Raw genomic sequence first — 17,933 nt, forward strand, 5'->3', positions numbered from 1 at the left:
GTTTTTTAAATTCCTTTGTATTTTTTTATAATTCTAATTTTATTATCTAATCTTAATCTAACGTGACAGTAGTAACTTAATAAAATGCATTTTTAACTATTTCTATCTAGTTCATATAGCATAAGCTTTATATAGACCGAGCCTATATCATGTTTGCCGAGAATTAAATATGTTATTAGGTATTTATTAGAATAGAATAGAAAATCCTTTATATAAATAAACTTAATTTAAGTACTTTTCAGTAGTCATAGTTATTGTTTTAATCTACCGCTGATTCGAAAAGTTGTCTCCTCATAAGAAGAACGAGCAAGAAACTTGCGTCTTGCTCTTTATTTGGTATTTGTTCATGTTAATAATTTACTTCGTTTATCTTAATTGTATCTGAAGGAACATGGGAAAAACCTTCAAATATATAAGCCTACACGGATCTAAATACAGATTGACACCTGTGGTATTACGACGCAGTTACTTACGCCTGAACCCTTGCTACAGGTAATCTCCGGATTCCCATGGGAATCCGCTTGGCAAGCTACCGTCTTCCTGATCTTGTTGGACGTAAATATTTTCACATTGCCTTACGATATATCGGTTAGGATTAATAATGGCTTGTTGTATAAGTGTAGCTTGACGTCGATGGTGTTAATGTTAATTTATTTCCATTTACTATAACTACAGATAATATAAAATTACATTATAAATGTATTAAATATTGCGTTTATATATGTATATTTTTATGTACATATATTTAATTGTATATTAAAATATAGTATCAAATTACTTTTTAAACCCAGTCCGGTGTATATGCGGACGCTTAATTTTGATTCATTTACATAAATATGTATACGTATTTCAGTGTTTTTGTTAATTTATTTCCACTCATGTCCCGTTTAGACATACACTCGAAAGTATTTCTGCAAAGTATTGCATTAGCGATAAGAACGCCTTTTGTACTCGCTTGTATCGTCAATCTCTTTGGTTTTTTTTTGTCTTCTTCTAATATTGCTGCAATAAACTATTTTAATAGAATAAATAAAAAATAAATAAAATATTTTATACTTTATTTATTTTTTTATTATCTTCATTTTGAGATCTTTGAGATTTTATTACATCTTCATTTTGAGAATATGTTGTTTTAATTAAGGTAAAATGTTGTTATAGTATAATGAAAGGAGATTTGTCTGTTTTGGATTATTATTCTTATAGGTGATCTAGCGGGTTAGCATACTGCTTTACATTCCAATGGTTGCCGTGTCGATATAATATAAAGATTTGTATTGATGATTTTAAGAGTGTATGTAATTTTTCTCTGAGAATTTTTGTAGATATTATGTACGTTGAACTATATCTATCAGTTGTCTTATCTCTATAGTACAAGATCAAATTAGTTTGAGGTTAGATACCTCTGTGTAAATTGTCCAGGGTAACAAATTTATTTATTACAAGACGGTAATTGCAAGGAAAAACCAATATAGGAGTCTTTTTTTTTAATAATAAACAGTACGTGATAAATGACAAAAACTCGTAACGCGCATCTAACAACTTAGCTATTTCAGGCGGTTCAGGTGTTCAGGTAATCGTTTACCATCAGATGGGCACTATGCTTGTTTGCCACCTACATAGTTATAAAAAAACTCAAATCTTGTCTCTTTATTATTATATAACTTAGAATTTACATTGGCAGCACATTTTTCTTAATAGTCTAGCTTGTATCCCACTGCCAGGCAACTGGCCTCCCTCTTACGCCTCCAAACCCATCTTGAGCTTGATCAGGCCATGACTTGTGGTAACTTACCAGTAGAGTGGTAGAAATTGCTAATTTTAGTCTACCACGATATCGGTGCCCATCGTTTAATCTCCAATATGTGACAGAACATAACTAGATAGTTAAATTTTGCAAGAGGTTTCCTAATTCTTGAAGTGGACTAATATTCTTTGATTTCCAAGTATTTTATCATACTTGTTCTTTTTTGACTTAAACTATTTTCCGAACCAATCGCTCGAATCAATTACTCAATGCGTGTGACACATTGAGTAATTGAATCAGCCGAGAATAAAAATATTTGTGATTGATTGATACTACCAACATTATTTGTAGCAGACGCGGGGTCGTTTGTCGTTGTATAGTTTATGTTTCTATTATTCTAGTGTTTCACTGTCCGAATTTTTACTTCTTGATGAAATTTCTACGCATTAATTATTAAAATTGATTGTCCTTTATTGAATTGGGGTGCTTGATTAAATTGTGTTTTGTAAGGATATAATCTCTTTATATTAGTAAGTTATGGCATAGCTAATGGAAAAATGTTACATAATTTTTCATTTGAGCGTCTTCTAATACTAGCGAGCGTATACCGATAGCGCAACCGCTGTATTTAAAGGAGATCCAATATATAACCACATAAATAAAAAAAAATGGTATAACTTAAAAATAGAACGTAAAATTTGACATATCTACTAGTATCTAAGATCCTAAGTTTATTAAAAAAAAAAGAAAATAGTAGTTAACGTTGGCGCCAAAGTTAAGAATGATAAAAATAATGTATTTGTTAATACTTAAATATAATGAAACTTTGTACAAGAAATAGAAGTGTCAACTGATAATAAATGCTTAATAAGAGCAGACAGAGAATATAAGTGGATACATAAACCAAACCATAAGCTTATCCTTTAAAGAGCATCAGTATAGGAGTGTAGCTAATTATACCAGTATGCGGTTAAAGGATCTATGGCAATTATCTATGCACATTCAGAGCAGATTTGTGCGATGAAATGAAATGGATGTATGAATGTTTGTTTTGGCCTCGTTTAATGTTAACTAATTTATAATATAATTTGACTTGTCTTTGGGTATGCTTTTTATATTTGAACTATCTATTTGCCCCGGCTTCGCCCGTTGCACATGTATTATTATATATATAAACCTTCCTTTAGAATCACTCTATCTATTAAAAAATCCACTTCAAAATCCGTTGCGCAGTTTTAAAGATTTAAGCATACATAGGGACGGACAGACTGTGACAGCGACTTTGTTTTATACTATGTTATGATATGGAATGGCAAACAAGTTGATACAGTGATAACGGATTTTGGTCACTGACACCTAAGTAAATAAACAGAATCACAAACGTCCCAAAACATATTATGACATTTGCACTAATATGACATTGTAATATTAATACATTTTACGGCTACTAATTAAATTAATTACTTGAGTTATTAACTAATTATATCATTTACATAACTTAATTATACAACTACAAACTACAATTAAAAAATAGGTCCCTTTAGGCAAAGTTCCGAAGATACTGGCAGCGTATACTCTTTGAATAGCTAGGCTGATTCTTTGTCCAAGGTAGCTGCCAGCTCTTCGGTCTTCTGTGATGTCGACTAACCTTTTCGTTTTTTCTTTGAAAAGTCTTATAGCGCTAGGACCCCACGGACCAAGGGTCTCGACACCGAATGGGACAAAATCATATTCGGAGCCTATACCCTTGTATTTATATGCTTTGGCTTTGCAATTCTTGGGTATGATGACAATGTACTACTATATAAGTTCACAGCCACAATATACTTACTGCCAACCACCATTTGGAATTAGAACACAACTGAAAAAGATGGAACAGTGAGAGTTAGGATAGACAGCTAGAGACAGGCAAAATTTACTAAAATGTCAGATCATCAATTTTTTTACATATTATAAATATGGACAGGACAAAATGGGAGTCGTGTCGTATCAAGAATTAAAGAGCATGATGGAAGATCGCGGAAAGTGGCAAGAGCTCCGCCGATAAGAGCGTAGCTCTTAAATTATGAATGAATTACTAAATATGCTTTTCTACGACAAGCATATTTAGTAATATGTAATCAGAATGAGCTAAACTGAAATACCTCTATTTAAATTTTAGTGTTCCTAATAGAACCACAAATAAATAATAAAAAAAAGATATGATGAGTGATTTACAGTTTCAAAGTTAAGTCGGAGCACATTTGTCGTTTAAAACTGCACCAGTGGACAGCAGAAATGAGACATACGAGAGCTACTAGTCGATTTGTGAACAAAATACAATTCAACTGTACACTCATAAATTTCGTCTGAAACGCAATGAGATTTCTATGTGAATTTTCCATCGTGTGACATCCATGATAGATATACGAGTATTATACGCTTCGTGGCTGCTCTGAAGTAATTCTATTTTTAGCCGACTGACGACGAAAGGGTTGCAACGTTTTGAGTTTTACGTATATATATACGTATAGTACTAGCTGTACCTGCGACTTCGTCCGCGTCGAATTTAACAAAAAAGATAATTAGAAAATTTTTCTAAAATAAAAGTAGTCTAAGTTACTCCTTATTACATCAGCTACTTGTCAGTAAAAATCGCGTCAAAATCGGTCCAGCCATTTCAGAGATTAGTCGGAATAAACAGATAGACTGACAGACAGACAAAATTTGCAAAAAATATTATTTTGGTGTATGTGCCGTATTTATATTCATATGTACGTAGTAAAAAACAGTTATTTCAATTTTACAAACAGATACTCCAATTTTATTTATATGTATAGAATATAGATATGCATATATTTTTGGATCTCTAACTAGAAATAATAATATAATCTCTCAGAACAATTCACACACCGCCATCTAGTTCTAAGCTAAGCAGAGTATGTATTATGGGTACTAGAAAACTGTTACCAGTACATAGATTTTTCTTTATAAATACCTCCTAACAATCACACTCATGATTACAAATGTACAGATTCGACCATCGGATCGAAATGATAGGTAGTATTCAAAAATTATTATAATTACGGAAACAAATATTTGTTTCATGTTAAGTGCAGATTAAAAAATATTTATTTGAGTATTTTTAATTCTGAAAGGATTTTATTGCACTATAATATTTAGATTGTAATGCTAGTATTACCACGTTTGAAATAACACTGAATAAATAACATTGTACAGAGTGTTAACACATCTGTTTGTCAAGCAGGCATCTAGTTAATTAACCTCGAGACATGACGCGGGAAGATAAGCATATGTTTACCCATGTTTAAGGTATCCTGCAGTTGTATATTAACTTAAATTAAACTACAGGAATTTGATTTATATGTATATATTAATTAAGTTAATATATACATGTAAATCTAAATAAATAAAGGAATTTGATTTACATGTATATATTAACTTAATTAATATATACATGTAAATCAAATTCCTTCAAATTATTCAAATTATTTCAAAGATTTTGTAAATCAATAAAAAGAAGTATATAAATTTATTTTATATACATGGCATATGTTGCTTGCGGCATGTCCGAAAAGACTAATGTGTAGAATTTAATGGACAATCTTTTGAAGGTTTTTTCACACAATAAAAAATATTTCTTCTAATATGTAGACTCTTGCCACGAAATAGGGATGTTGGAGAGTATTGGTTGGAAAAAGTATTCCTGTTGGTTACAATCTTCACCTTTGAGGAATTTATCAATAAAAAAGAAGTATGTTACCAATGGCGCTCGTTGATACGTAGACCATAAGAGTTTTTAATGGGTAAGAATCGCACACACACCCTTGCCTCCCCTCAGATCGGTGGACGATCTTTTGAAGATTTTTTCATACAATAAAAAATATTTCTACTAGTAGGTAGACACTTGGCACGAAATAGGGATGCCTGGAGAGTATTGGTTGGAAAAACTATTCCTGTTGGTTACAATATTCACCTTTTTATTTATTTATTCATTTATTTCAGGCAACTAGGCCCATATTATAAATACCTTATAGACTAACATACATATAATATAATATTTAAAAACTAATACAATAATATTTTCTGTGTGATCACGGCACTGAAGACGGCAATCTGCCACGGTAGCGCCGATACACCACACCTTTCGGCCAGTAGTCCTCTTTCACCTTTGAGGAATTGATTAATAAAAAACTTTGTTTAGTCTACTTTAGGGGTATATAAACTATAACAATACGACTCTTAAAAGGAGTGGCGGCCGCAGTAAGTACCAAATAAATAATACAAACGAAGTAGCGAACATTATTATTCCATAAAAATGCGATCAAAAGAATACAGTTGCATAAATAAAACGTTAAAGTTTAACGGAGTAATGGGTACGGCGAGTGAAACGTTAATTCCGTCTTGAATTCTCTTCACTTCCACCGATGTTTTGTATTGTTTTATTTCAACTCACTCGAGATTCAACATAGAATGGAAGATTTCAATTCAAAGTTAAATTAGATATCTCAACACTTACAAGTGGGTTTTGAATAATACAGCTTAAGGTATTTAAGGTGAAGCTAGAGATTTGTTTTACGTGTACACAGATATAGAAGTGGATCAAGAGTAGGATGATATAGTAACAAGGGATGGGTACAAATAGATTGTTAGTTGTGGGAACTATTGGTTCCATTGCTAGCAGTGCAGGCATTTCCTCCTGAAAATCATTGCTGTTAAATACTGGTAAATTCGTCACGATGGGCTAATTAACCTACCTTCTTGCATCTAAGGTGTCTGTTTGAATGATTAATGTCTATGTATATATTTATTATATACTGTGAGTTCTATAATAGCTCTTTTTAATGTTTAATGTAATTTTATGATTTATTTGTAAAACTAATCTAACGATTAGTAGTTTTTCCACTTCACTGCATTGAGCAGTAAAGTGTCAAGTCATCAAAATCAAGCTTCACCCAAGTCCGATATCGCATAATTTTGCTATGATTTCCTCATCGGGCGTTTGTACAAATTGCCCACTCCCAAACATGTAACAACTTTCTTTATCAGAACGAATCTATTATGTACAAACAACGAACTATCTAAAACTAAATGATTACTCGGAAATACGGAATGAGGAGAAACGAGTACTTAATTCTTCAAAGACAAGAACTACGAAAGAAATCAAGCCGTCTGAAAACTTGGTTCAACCAACACTAACAAGAAAACTATTAGCAATTATCAGATGTCGGCGTTTCAATCAATTTACAACTTGAAAACAAGGCGCTTCGGCAAATACACGAACTTCCTTGACAAATAAACTCACCTCATATCTTATTTCTTATACTATAGAGTTTGAAATCCTATGTTGCAGTGGTACAAAGTTGATTCAAGTTAGAACGATCATGGTTGAAGGCGTGACAGCTTTGCAATTTTCATTTATGTGCTGTTTCGTGATGCTTTTTTGGATTTGTGTGAAAGGTGGCGTTCTTTTAAAGTGATTGTAGTGTCTTTTTTATTTTGTGTATGTGGTTTATCTTTGTGTATATATCCGTTATATAGACAAATACGCGTATGTACTTGATTTATGTTTAACGACTTACGGCTAGTAATATATTTTATTTACTACAAAGCTATATTATCAATAATTTACTGAACTATTTATAAAATAGCAAAAATGTTTCTAGAAATTAAAGAGGTGATATCTACATTATACTGAGATGTCAATTTTCAATTATTACGTATCCAATACTTCTTGTTATAAATTGTATAAAATTAACAAGTAAAATAATCCTGACGATAAAAGAAAATAAAGTATTTGTAAGTCCGTAAGACATCCATGGAATTAAACAGGTTAATTATGAATTATTCAATTTCAAATTTCTTTTCCTAATAATCTTACTTTTAATTACAATTATTCTTTTCCTCTTAGTTGGTATCTAATAAATAAATTTTATTTGTATTCATAATTTCTAATTCATTTAACTGATGCGAGCGAACATTTAAGAACTCTTCAATTCTAACCTTATCTTGTTGAGTTATTAGAGATGTAGAACAAAAATGGATTTTATTGGTTTTCGAGTTAATTTAATCGGAATCCATGTGTTCATGAGACAGGTTCACCACCGCGTCTCTCTTATACTAATACATCTCACGTGTAAAGCAAATTTCATGCATAAAATTATTGAAACCGCCTGTATGAATATAGCTACTTGTCAAAGCAGAGTGTGGTGTAAGTCATAAGAAATGTGTATATTCAAGTTATTTATAATCTATTCAGAAAAATCGAAATATTTTCTAGTTGCCTTTTTTTACTAATCAGAAATAAGTGCATTTAATCATTGATTCGGTTGGTCTTAATTATTTTAGTCTATGGTAAATTATTTCTTTGTCTTCATTCTCGCGTCTTCCTGTTACGCGGGGTTGGTTTTCCTCATCTTAAAGGGCCATGCATTTCGCTGGTAAGAATTGTCATTTAATAGGCCTAATTCCTTTCCGCCCCTATGGACATTATTCAGCTAGGTTGTTAGTGATCTGCCTAGTCCTTTTTTCAATGTAGCCATGGACAGGTACTTCTCTCTCTACGTAGTGTTCAGGTTTAGTCTATGATAACTTACTTGAACGCATAAATTTCACGCTGTCGCCTATAAATTGCACTGTTTACCACATTCAAAATCGCTCGCATTCGGCTTGTTGGTATTGAAATGAACCTGAAATTAATATGTATGCTGTGACGCGAAACAATCGAGTGCCGATGTTTGTTCAAAGTTTCAATAACACGCGTGCCACGCCGGTACAGGTGGCTCCATATTACAACATACGTGCATTAAATGGATTGTATATTCTGCTTTTGTATCGTAACGGTGCCTTGAGAATAGGTAATAAATTATATAAAATAAGAATACATTATCCGTTATTTATATTAAAAAAATCTGACTAATTGTTAATTCTAAACGCGGAAGTTTGTGATTGTGGATGGATGGCTGCAATAACTACTGAATGGACTATAATAATTGTTTTATGAACTTTAATGTTAGAATATTCGTTTCCATCACTACAGAGTCAATATACTAAAAAAGTGTATTTTTTTAATTTAGTATTTCTTTTTAAAACCGATTAAATTTTGTTTCATGTAACCGCTAAATTTTCTTCAATATTTCCTATCGTTTCATATGAATAGAAATATTGTGAATTATGTTGAAGATTTTATTTTTAAACAAGATATTTTATATGGCTTCTAAAGGCAGTAAAATATAATTACAATCTATTTCTAGTTTATATATAGATATGTATATATATATACTCATCACTTTATTCCTTACTAGAACTTTTTCGTACGTTAACCAATCCATCAGTCTGACGGATATAGCCCATAATAAAAAAAACATTTCGCTAACTGTTCACTAAGTAACCCCAGCTATTGATGAAACCTAAATATCTATTTGGAAAATAAACAGAAAGCCGTCACATTTCCACCGCCATTTCCTTGGCTTCCAATGTTATTACGTGTATCAAAGCTTTAAATGCCTAACGTTTGATTTCCACTCCTTCAAAAACCTGTCACTCCTCAATATCCGGATATGAATTGAATCCCTTCAGTTTTGGGTGTCCTTTTTGACTTATGACAAGCTTGCGACTTTATTTGACGTTTTGACAATCACGTCACTTATTTAGAACAAAATAATGTTATTTATTTATATTAACCCAAATGCAATAACACTTAAATACTATTTATAAAAGAAAATAACTTACTAGTTGACTTTGTTCAAACTTAGTCAGCCTAGTTTTTAGATATAGGATCTACTTTTCTGTAAAGTTAATTTTATATAAAAATATTTGCCTTAGTTGTTCAGAAAAGGGATAATTGATATTTTAAATTTATATACGACATATATACTACTTAAACACTATATTATTTTAAAGTTATAGATTAAAAACTAATTAATATAATTATGACACAAACATGTAGTAAATGTTTCAAAGTCTTCTCGACTAAAATAATGAATAAATGATTATGAAGTTCAATGAAAGAAAGAAGAAAGAAAGAAATGATCGTGATGCTATATATGTATAGACAACGATTATCATTTACCACAAGTTTGTTCGCCTGTGACCCGTGACACATATTCTTCTTAACATCAAGCATCAGATGTGTCATTAAGTTTAAACTGATACAAATACATAGATTTTTTTTTTATTTAAAAATAATTCTTCTACAATTATTCTATATTTACATATTCTTCTTAACACCAAATAGCTCTTTCACATTGTAAATTGTAAAATTGCTTGGTGGATACGATAAATAAACTATTATAGTTGTGAAGATCTGTAATGGTAACTGGATCATCTTCTTTCCACTCGTTTATTGCTATAGTTCGTGTCATGGCTTCCATAGAATATCAACATTATCGCAATAATTTTTCCATAGAACATGTCGAGTGTCGGCCATGTTAGTTGCAAATATAAAAGGCTAATTGTCGTATACATATTAATAATGAATGCATGTTTGATTGCGAGCATACTGCACTACGAGTGAGTTAATCTATGCCATGCACGTTCTAATAGAACGCAAACAACGCTCGTAGCTTTTGCTTTTAATACTTATTTAAAACATAAAAATATTTATAGAATATTCTTTATTTAATACATAAACAAGTGTTAAAAAATTAATTTTCTATAGCAAATAAAGATTTTTCTGTTTTATACTAAAATCTTTGTAGTGGAAATTTAATTGCCTTGTGAATAATGAAATTGGTTTGACTATATAAAAAAGTCTTCTTCGTAATGGACTATGAACCTAAAAATTTTTTTATTCTATCATGGAGGCGGGAAGCTAAATTTTTGACAAATTTTTGACGAATTTTTTCATGCGCGTATAAATATTTTATAGTATATTAAAAATTACTGCTATGTTATTGCAAGACGCTCTGTGGTAATTATGTAATGGTAATATGTAATATATAATTGTTGTATACATATTAATCCTAAACGACTCCTTTAATAATATATTTTGTTCTAAATCTAATAATTATAAGATTATTTTTTAAGCTTTTTTAATTTATTTATTTATTTAAATAGGTTTTGTAACATACAACCCATGGACATCTTATATATAGGTTTTATTATTATTAATTTATTTTTAAATACTTATAACATTGTGAAACAATATATAATTATGTTATGGTAATTTATTTAATATTAATTTCAAGCAATAAACGAAAACATAGTTTCTTTCTGATGCATATAAAAAATAAAGCCAATATATCTGTATTTTACTTCGTTATTTTATTTAAATTTCACAGAGTATTCACGATCCGATGAATCAAGTTTTCAATATATCACCTTCAATATATATTTTAAAAAATATTTCTAATACGTCAGAGGTTGTCAAATGTCGTGAGGAGTCGTGATGAACGCAACACTTTATGTGGCATTTCGCTGAATATAGGTATTTTGAACGCGATGTAGGAGAGAGGTGACTTAACGATGTTTCTCGTATTAATTTTGTTTGTAACATATGTTCCTTCTGCAATGATGAGCCATTGCAGAAGAAGAAGAGGTCAAGAATAAAAAATAATACAACAGTTGAGTTTCTTGCCAGTTCTTCTCGATTGAATCTGTATACTAAACCGGATGTTAGGGAAAAATATTAATAAAAAAATGACGTTCATAATGATCAAATGAATGATGAATAAACATGTATAAATGGTTGTGATTTAATTTGATAATACATTTTTATTCAAAACTACTTAAGTATTAATTGAACCAGTACTTCACAGTTGAATGGGAATATACTCATGTATATTCCCATTCAACTGTGAAGTACTGGTGAGTAATGACGTAACTGTGAAGTAATGACGTAAGCTTAAACTTAAACCTTCTGATATATACAGAATACGAGTCTGTATGATCGGATAAAATTATAGCATTTCTGAAAACTGCATTAAAATCCGTTGCGTAAATTAACAGATGCAGGCGAACAGACAGCTATGGACTTGTTTCGTCCAGCAGTGTACAAATATATGCTGTAAGAAGATGAAGAAGTCTTCTTCATTCAGCATATATCGTTCACTCTGGACGTATGTCTCTTGAATAATTTTCCATTTCAGTTTGTCTGTGGCGTGTCTTGTCCAGGTCGGTCCTGCCGTCATCCTGATATCATCAGACCATCTGGCAGTTGGTCTGCCTACGCTTCTGCTTCCCATCCTAGGTCGCCACATTAAGGATCTGTATGTCCATCTGTTGTCTTTGATGTAATATAAATTATACAGAACCGTCAGAGTCCCAAAATATTCTCTCGAAAATGTATATCTAAAAAGATTAAATGTAGTCGCACGTTTATTTCCGTCCTAACATTACGTCACTCATCCGTCACGGGCGTGGAGTATAATCGATTCCGGTGCACGAGCGATTTTCTACATGACAACCCAATCTAAGGGCGTGCTGGAGGAAAATTATGGTTATGACGTTTGGGAATGTGTACGTATGTGGCCTGAAAACTATTATGGGATGGAGTGATTATTTACCAACTTATAGACGAGGGAGTTCTTTTATATATATGGAGTACTGCTCTTATCTTAGAGCAGGAGCACCTATACCAGTTGGTACTTTTGTCTCAGATCAGAGACGTGCTATGAGAATTGTAGATGATCCCAATTTCTGAGGTGGTATCGAAGTTGAGACGATATTTCGGTGACGACCTCGGTGGTCTAGCGGTTTAGCCACACCGCTTTACTTCCGATGGTCGGTGGTTCGATTCCTCGCAAGGAGACATTTGTATTCATAAGTATGATTGTTTATATCGTTGTGGTTATTTTCTAAGTATATTATGTCTGTATTTACAATAAAATCTATGTATTTATATAAGTTGTCTAGTATCCATAACATAAACTCTGCTTACCATGGGACTACATAGCGTTGTGTTAATTGTCCAGGGCTATTTATTTATTTATTCGCATCGCTTTGTGTGTTTTCCTGAATATACGAATACAATGGACTGTGTTCTGAAGAATTGTTCGACATGAATACTATCTTCATCATCGTACAGCTGACCATTGCCCGGTAATTCATCCTCATACGCTGGAACCTAATTGATCTCTGATAGTGCAGTTTTAGGGAGCTTCCTCCCGTGTGTACTTAGATTGTGGAATAAACTATTTGCCGAGGTTTTCTCAAGAGACTACATCATGAGATTTTACAAGATATATTAATGATTCTTAAGGGTCGGATGCGCGCACATGATATCTCTGATGTTTAGGCGTTCTTAGGCTATGGTAACTGTTTACCACCAGATGGGCTGTATGATTTATTACCACCATCGAAGGATCTATCTAGCTGATCATCTGAATGAATGGCGGTCTTCCACCGTGCGTTGTTTCAGAAACGTTTTGGAAACCATTTTGGAATCGCCTTCCAGCATTGGTATGCTCGAACCGATATTAAAACCTTCAAGAAAAGAGCTTGTTTCCACTTAAATCGCCGGCAACTTATCTGCAATTAACCTGGTTTTGTTGGTAAGTGATTACCGCCGCCCATGTGCACTCCATGGGCGGCGGTAATCACTTACCATCAATCGTTACCACAAATCATATATCAAGCTCCTTTGCCCCTATTCTATAAAAACAATGACCCACTAGTACGACCCATAGATTATATTCTAAATGGTGTTGTGTGTAGATATTTTAAAGTCATTCCAAACTACATTTATTCTACTGACGTTATATTAATTAAAAAAACGAAATAGACTAAACGACTTCTTTACAGTTAAGATTTTAAATTCAAATATAAACGACGAAAATTTAATTTAATTTCATGGCAGTTGCAAGTAAGAAATAGTACAAAAGGAATTAATTATGAAATAATCGTCGGGCTGCGGAACTTGTGTAAGAATTTAGTGAGACGCGGACAGTTGTTAAAAATTCTATTTAAACGAACGTATATTTTATTAAACGACGCTTCAGTAATGTAGTTATTTAATATTTTTTATATAGAATAGAATAGAAATAATCTTTATTCAAATAAACTTAATAAACATTTGGAATGCAGTCTCATCACACGAAGAATGAGCAAGTATTTATTTATTTATTTATTTATTTATATAATGATATACGTAACTTTAGATTAAACTATAATTAGTAATAATAATTATCATAACTGTATATATATATATGTACGTAACAATAATAATTTGAATAATTATTCTAATATTGTGACTCCACAAAACTTGTTATAATGATGTACGTAACTTTAGTACTGTACGTATATATATATGTATATGTATATTAAGTACATATATATGTATATTATTTGTATATGTATTTATTTGATAGTACTTACAATAAGTAATTATTGTTATGCTAAGGTTTAACATTATTACTTTGATTTAATTACATAGAATATATTATAATTTACTAGTTAAATAGCTATCTAGCCTATTAAAAGTCTAACGAAGTTATATAATAGCGGCTAAGTCTGTTATATATGTAGGGTTATTAGTACATGTAGCATTTGGAATGGAGGAGAACAATTATAGTCATACGGAAGAAATTGTTTCCAGAAGTTAGTAGATAACTATTATGAAAAACTAGTTATACTAAATTGTTGTATATTACAAATTCGGGACGTTATAGATATATCGTATATCAACATAAGGAGACTGCTGTGATCTGTTCTGGTGATGAATACTAATTCCTCAAGTCCCTCGTCACACGTGCACGACCGTTATATTCTGATTGGTACAAGTGATAGGCTTACAGATTATATCTTGATGGAATACCTTTTACTTTACCGTTAAGCGTAATATGTATATATATGCATATAGGTATACACCTACAGCGCTGGTTTTTTTTTATTCTTTATTGCACTATAAAGAGTGTACAAGAGGCGAGATTAATGCCATATGGAATTCTCTACCAGCTAACCTTTGGGTACAACTAGAAAGCGTTGTAGGGGAGTAATGGCAAAAATTTGTAATAATAATAGCACAAATAATACTTTAATAAATAAATAACTTAACAAAATCTATGTACATATATAATTTATGTTATATAAATGTAATATATATTTTTAATAGAATATTTATTAATATAATGTCTATATGATGGGCGCTGAACAACCTCATTGAGATTGTGCTTATATCAGCAATAGCTGACGTAGTTTCTATTTTGTGTATGTTTGCGAATAAACCTTTTATCTGTCTTATTTATCTATCTATATGAATACTCTGGAAAAAAAGATTAAAATTATAGTGACATCCGTTGCATAGTGTAGAGAAAGTAATTGGAAAAAGAGACAGACGAAAACAATGCTTTTGGTTAATATTATACTATTAGAGGCAGATATAAGTTTAGCGATGACGAAGTGTATAGAGTAAGACTAAGACAGAACTGTTTATTCGTAATAATTTTTTACATCGACCGGAATTTAAAGACGACGTAACAGCCTCGAAATATCGGGAGCTCTTAAGTAATATTACTGGATAAGTACTTTATTTCCATAAAACACTAATAAAAGATTCTTTTTACTCTACATGTCCAACAGTAGTTGTACATGTACATGTTTTATATATACAAATCATCCTGACTTTGTACAGATCTAAAACCACTGTTAACATATTATTAAATCTTCACATGCGCGTACTCTAGATTACAATTTTTAGCAGAAGATATTAATTAAAATAATTACAATACAAACGCTGCCCCCTCCGATCGATCCCCCGTCCAATTCAAACGGGGATCGATATTACGACGGCCTGAACCGAGGTTCGAACCCTTAGTAACCCTCAGACTAAAGTCGTATCCGTCAGGCAGGAGTTGGCCTTTAGCCGCTCCATAAGTCCTTCCGCGGGTTTGGAGTGCCATCAGCACTCGCCCCCAAACGTCCGGTGAAGCTGTAAAGGCTAGCTGCGGCTAACAGCATAAGAGCAGTCCGAAAATAAAAAAAAAAATAAACGCTGCCTTCCATGAATTAATAACTTAACTAGCCATATTGTATTAGCATGATTGCTTCCGTTATTAGCATTTATTTAAGTAAGGTTTACAGGGCAGCCGGTACACGTGAGATGAATATTCTATGGATATTTGCACATCAAACATTTGATCTATTGGTAACTATAATATAGTTGTATATATCTAATACTAATAGATCCTTAACCGAGCTGTTTTTATTTATTTTCTTATTGTATTACAAACAAAAATGGCGGAATTAATGTCTGATCAGGTCGGATATTGACCTCCACGCGGTTCCCCTTGGAAATATTATCATAAATTCCTGATAAATACCTGGTGAATTTGTCACGATGTGCTAACTGATCTGACCTCATGTTCATCTTATCATCCTCCACTGGTGCCCCGCCAGCGTAAACCGATAGCGCAAGTGGGTGCACCATTCCATATTCATATTTGAAAAAAACTCATTTAAATCAATTAAATGATAAACTAACTTCTTTCGTATTTTTAGCATTACCGTTAGTGTTAATGAAAACCGCACGATAAATTGTTTATTTGTTTTTAAGATTATCTCGAACATGAACTAACTGGGTGACTTTGTTTTATGATATGTATTGATATAATAGAAAAAATGTACTAATTTCCAAACAAATTTATGAGGAAAAGTGTATTTATATAAATAACCGTGAGTTACCATGAATATGCATACTCATAAATACAAAAGTTTGTATCGTGCGAGGAATCGAACCTGCAACCATCGTAAGGCGGTATATTGGTAAATGGCAAGACCAAAGTCAATAAAATTTATTTCTGTTCCTTATCTCTAAATCTTCTAATATGCGACCTATAAAAATAAAATATTAATATTACAACCAACGCGATATATTCTCAAGAAATAACTTCGGCGTATTGAAAGGGAAATCTGTCTATAGTAGAGTATTACTTGTCCCTTATCTTCTTTGCGGCCTTACAAGTCGACATGTAGGTTATATGTACCGTGATTTACCGCCATAGCGACGGAAAAATATTTCACTCGGTTTTATAATAATGGTATTTTCAATACATATACTTATATTTATATCAATGAATGTGGATGCATGGAAAGGGAGAGGATGTCCATAAAAAAGTGGATGGATTGTTTGAAAGATGATATGTATCAAAGGTGAGTAAGCTCAGATAAGATAGCTGATAGTGTAAGAAGCACTAATTATGATGGACGACTGAGGCTTTGAACCCGGCTACCACAAGGGAAAAATCGTGAGTGACACGGGTGTAAGTTTAAAAAGAATGCATTAACACTCACCTTCACTACTTGCAGCTTCCCCCCCAGGCCCAACTAAGACCGGGATAAACCCATTGCTTTTCATTGCATTTTCTTTTAATATATTTTTAAAATATCGGATTTTTTCTATAATAATGATGTGAATTCTAACAATAGGGATGGTTGGAAGAAGAGAACTTATTGCGCCGACCATAAATGGGATAAAGGCAAGGCAATGATACATATATCATCATCTGCTTCTTTCTTATTCTATTTATTTGGGATTGGCTCCGATCGTTCCCCTGTCCGATTCAAACGGGGATCGATATTACGGTGGCCTGAGCGGTTCGAACTCCTAGCGGTGCCCTCAGACTAAAGTCCTATCCGTCATGCGGTAGTTAGCCTTCAGCCGCTCTATAAGTCCTTCCGTGGGTTTGGAGTGCCATCTGCCCTCGCCCCCTATACTCCGGTAAAGCTGTAAAGGCCAGCTGTAGCCAAGAGTATTAGAGTAGTCGAAAAAAAAAGTTCAGCGTAATATATTTAATGACGATAGATATATTTAAGAAAAAATCTTTATTTATAAATAGCAAAGTGACTGTTCATTTGAATGTATTACCGCTTATGTCTTGTGTACTACTTTTTTTGTAATTAATATGGCAGGCAAGCTTTTGGTCCACTCGATGTAAGCGATAACATGAACAGGAGAGAGCTAGGGACATCACGTTATCATATAATACCCGTAATACCACACCATTCCAAAGGACTACAAAGGAAGCCTATTATCACGTAATATTATTGTTAAAATGAAACACAGATTACAAAGCAAACTTGGCACCTGAAACAGGTGCGATTGACTCACACAGACTACTTTTTACAACAGATTTTATTTTGGTATTCACTGTCATATCGAGGATTTCTTCCGGAAGGTCTAGCGGTTTAGCACAGTGCCTTACTTCTGATGGTCGCGGGTTCGTTACCACGCATTCCTTTGTACCGTACCAAT

Source organism: Achroia grisella, unplaced genomic scaffold (genome assembly GCF_030625045.1).
Source record: "Achroia grisella isolate CSIRO2021 unplaced genomic scaffold, CSIRO_AGI_Agris_v1 utg729, whole genome shotgun sequence".
NCBI lineage: Eukaryota > Metazoa > Arthropoda > Insecta > Lepidoptera > Pyralidae > Achroia > Achroia grisella.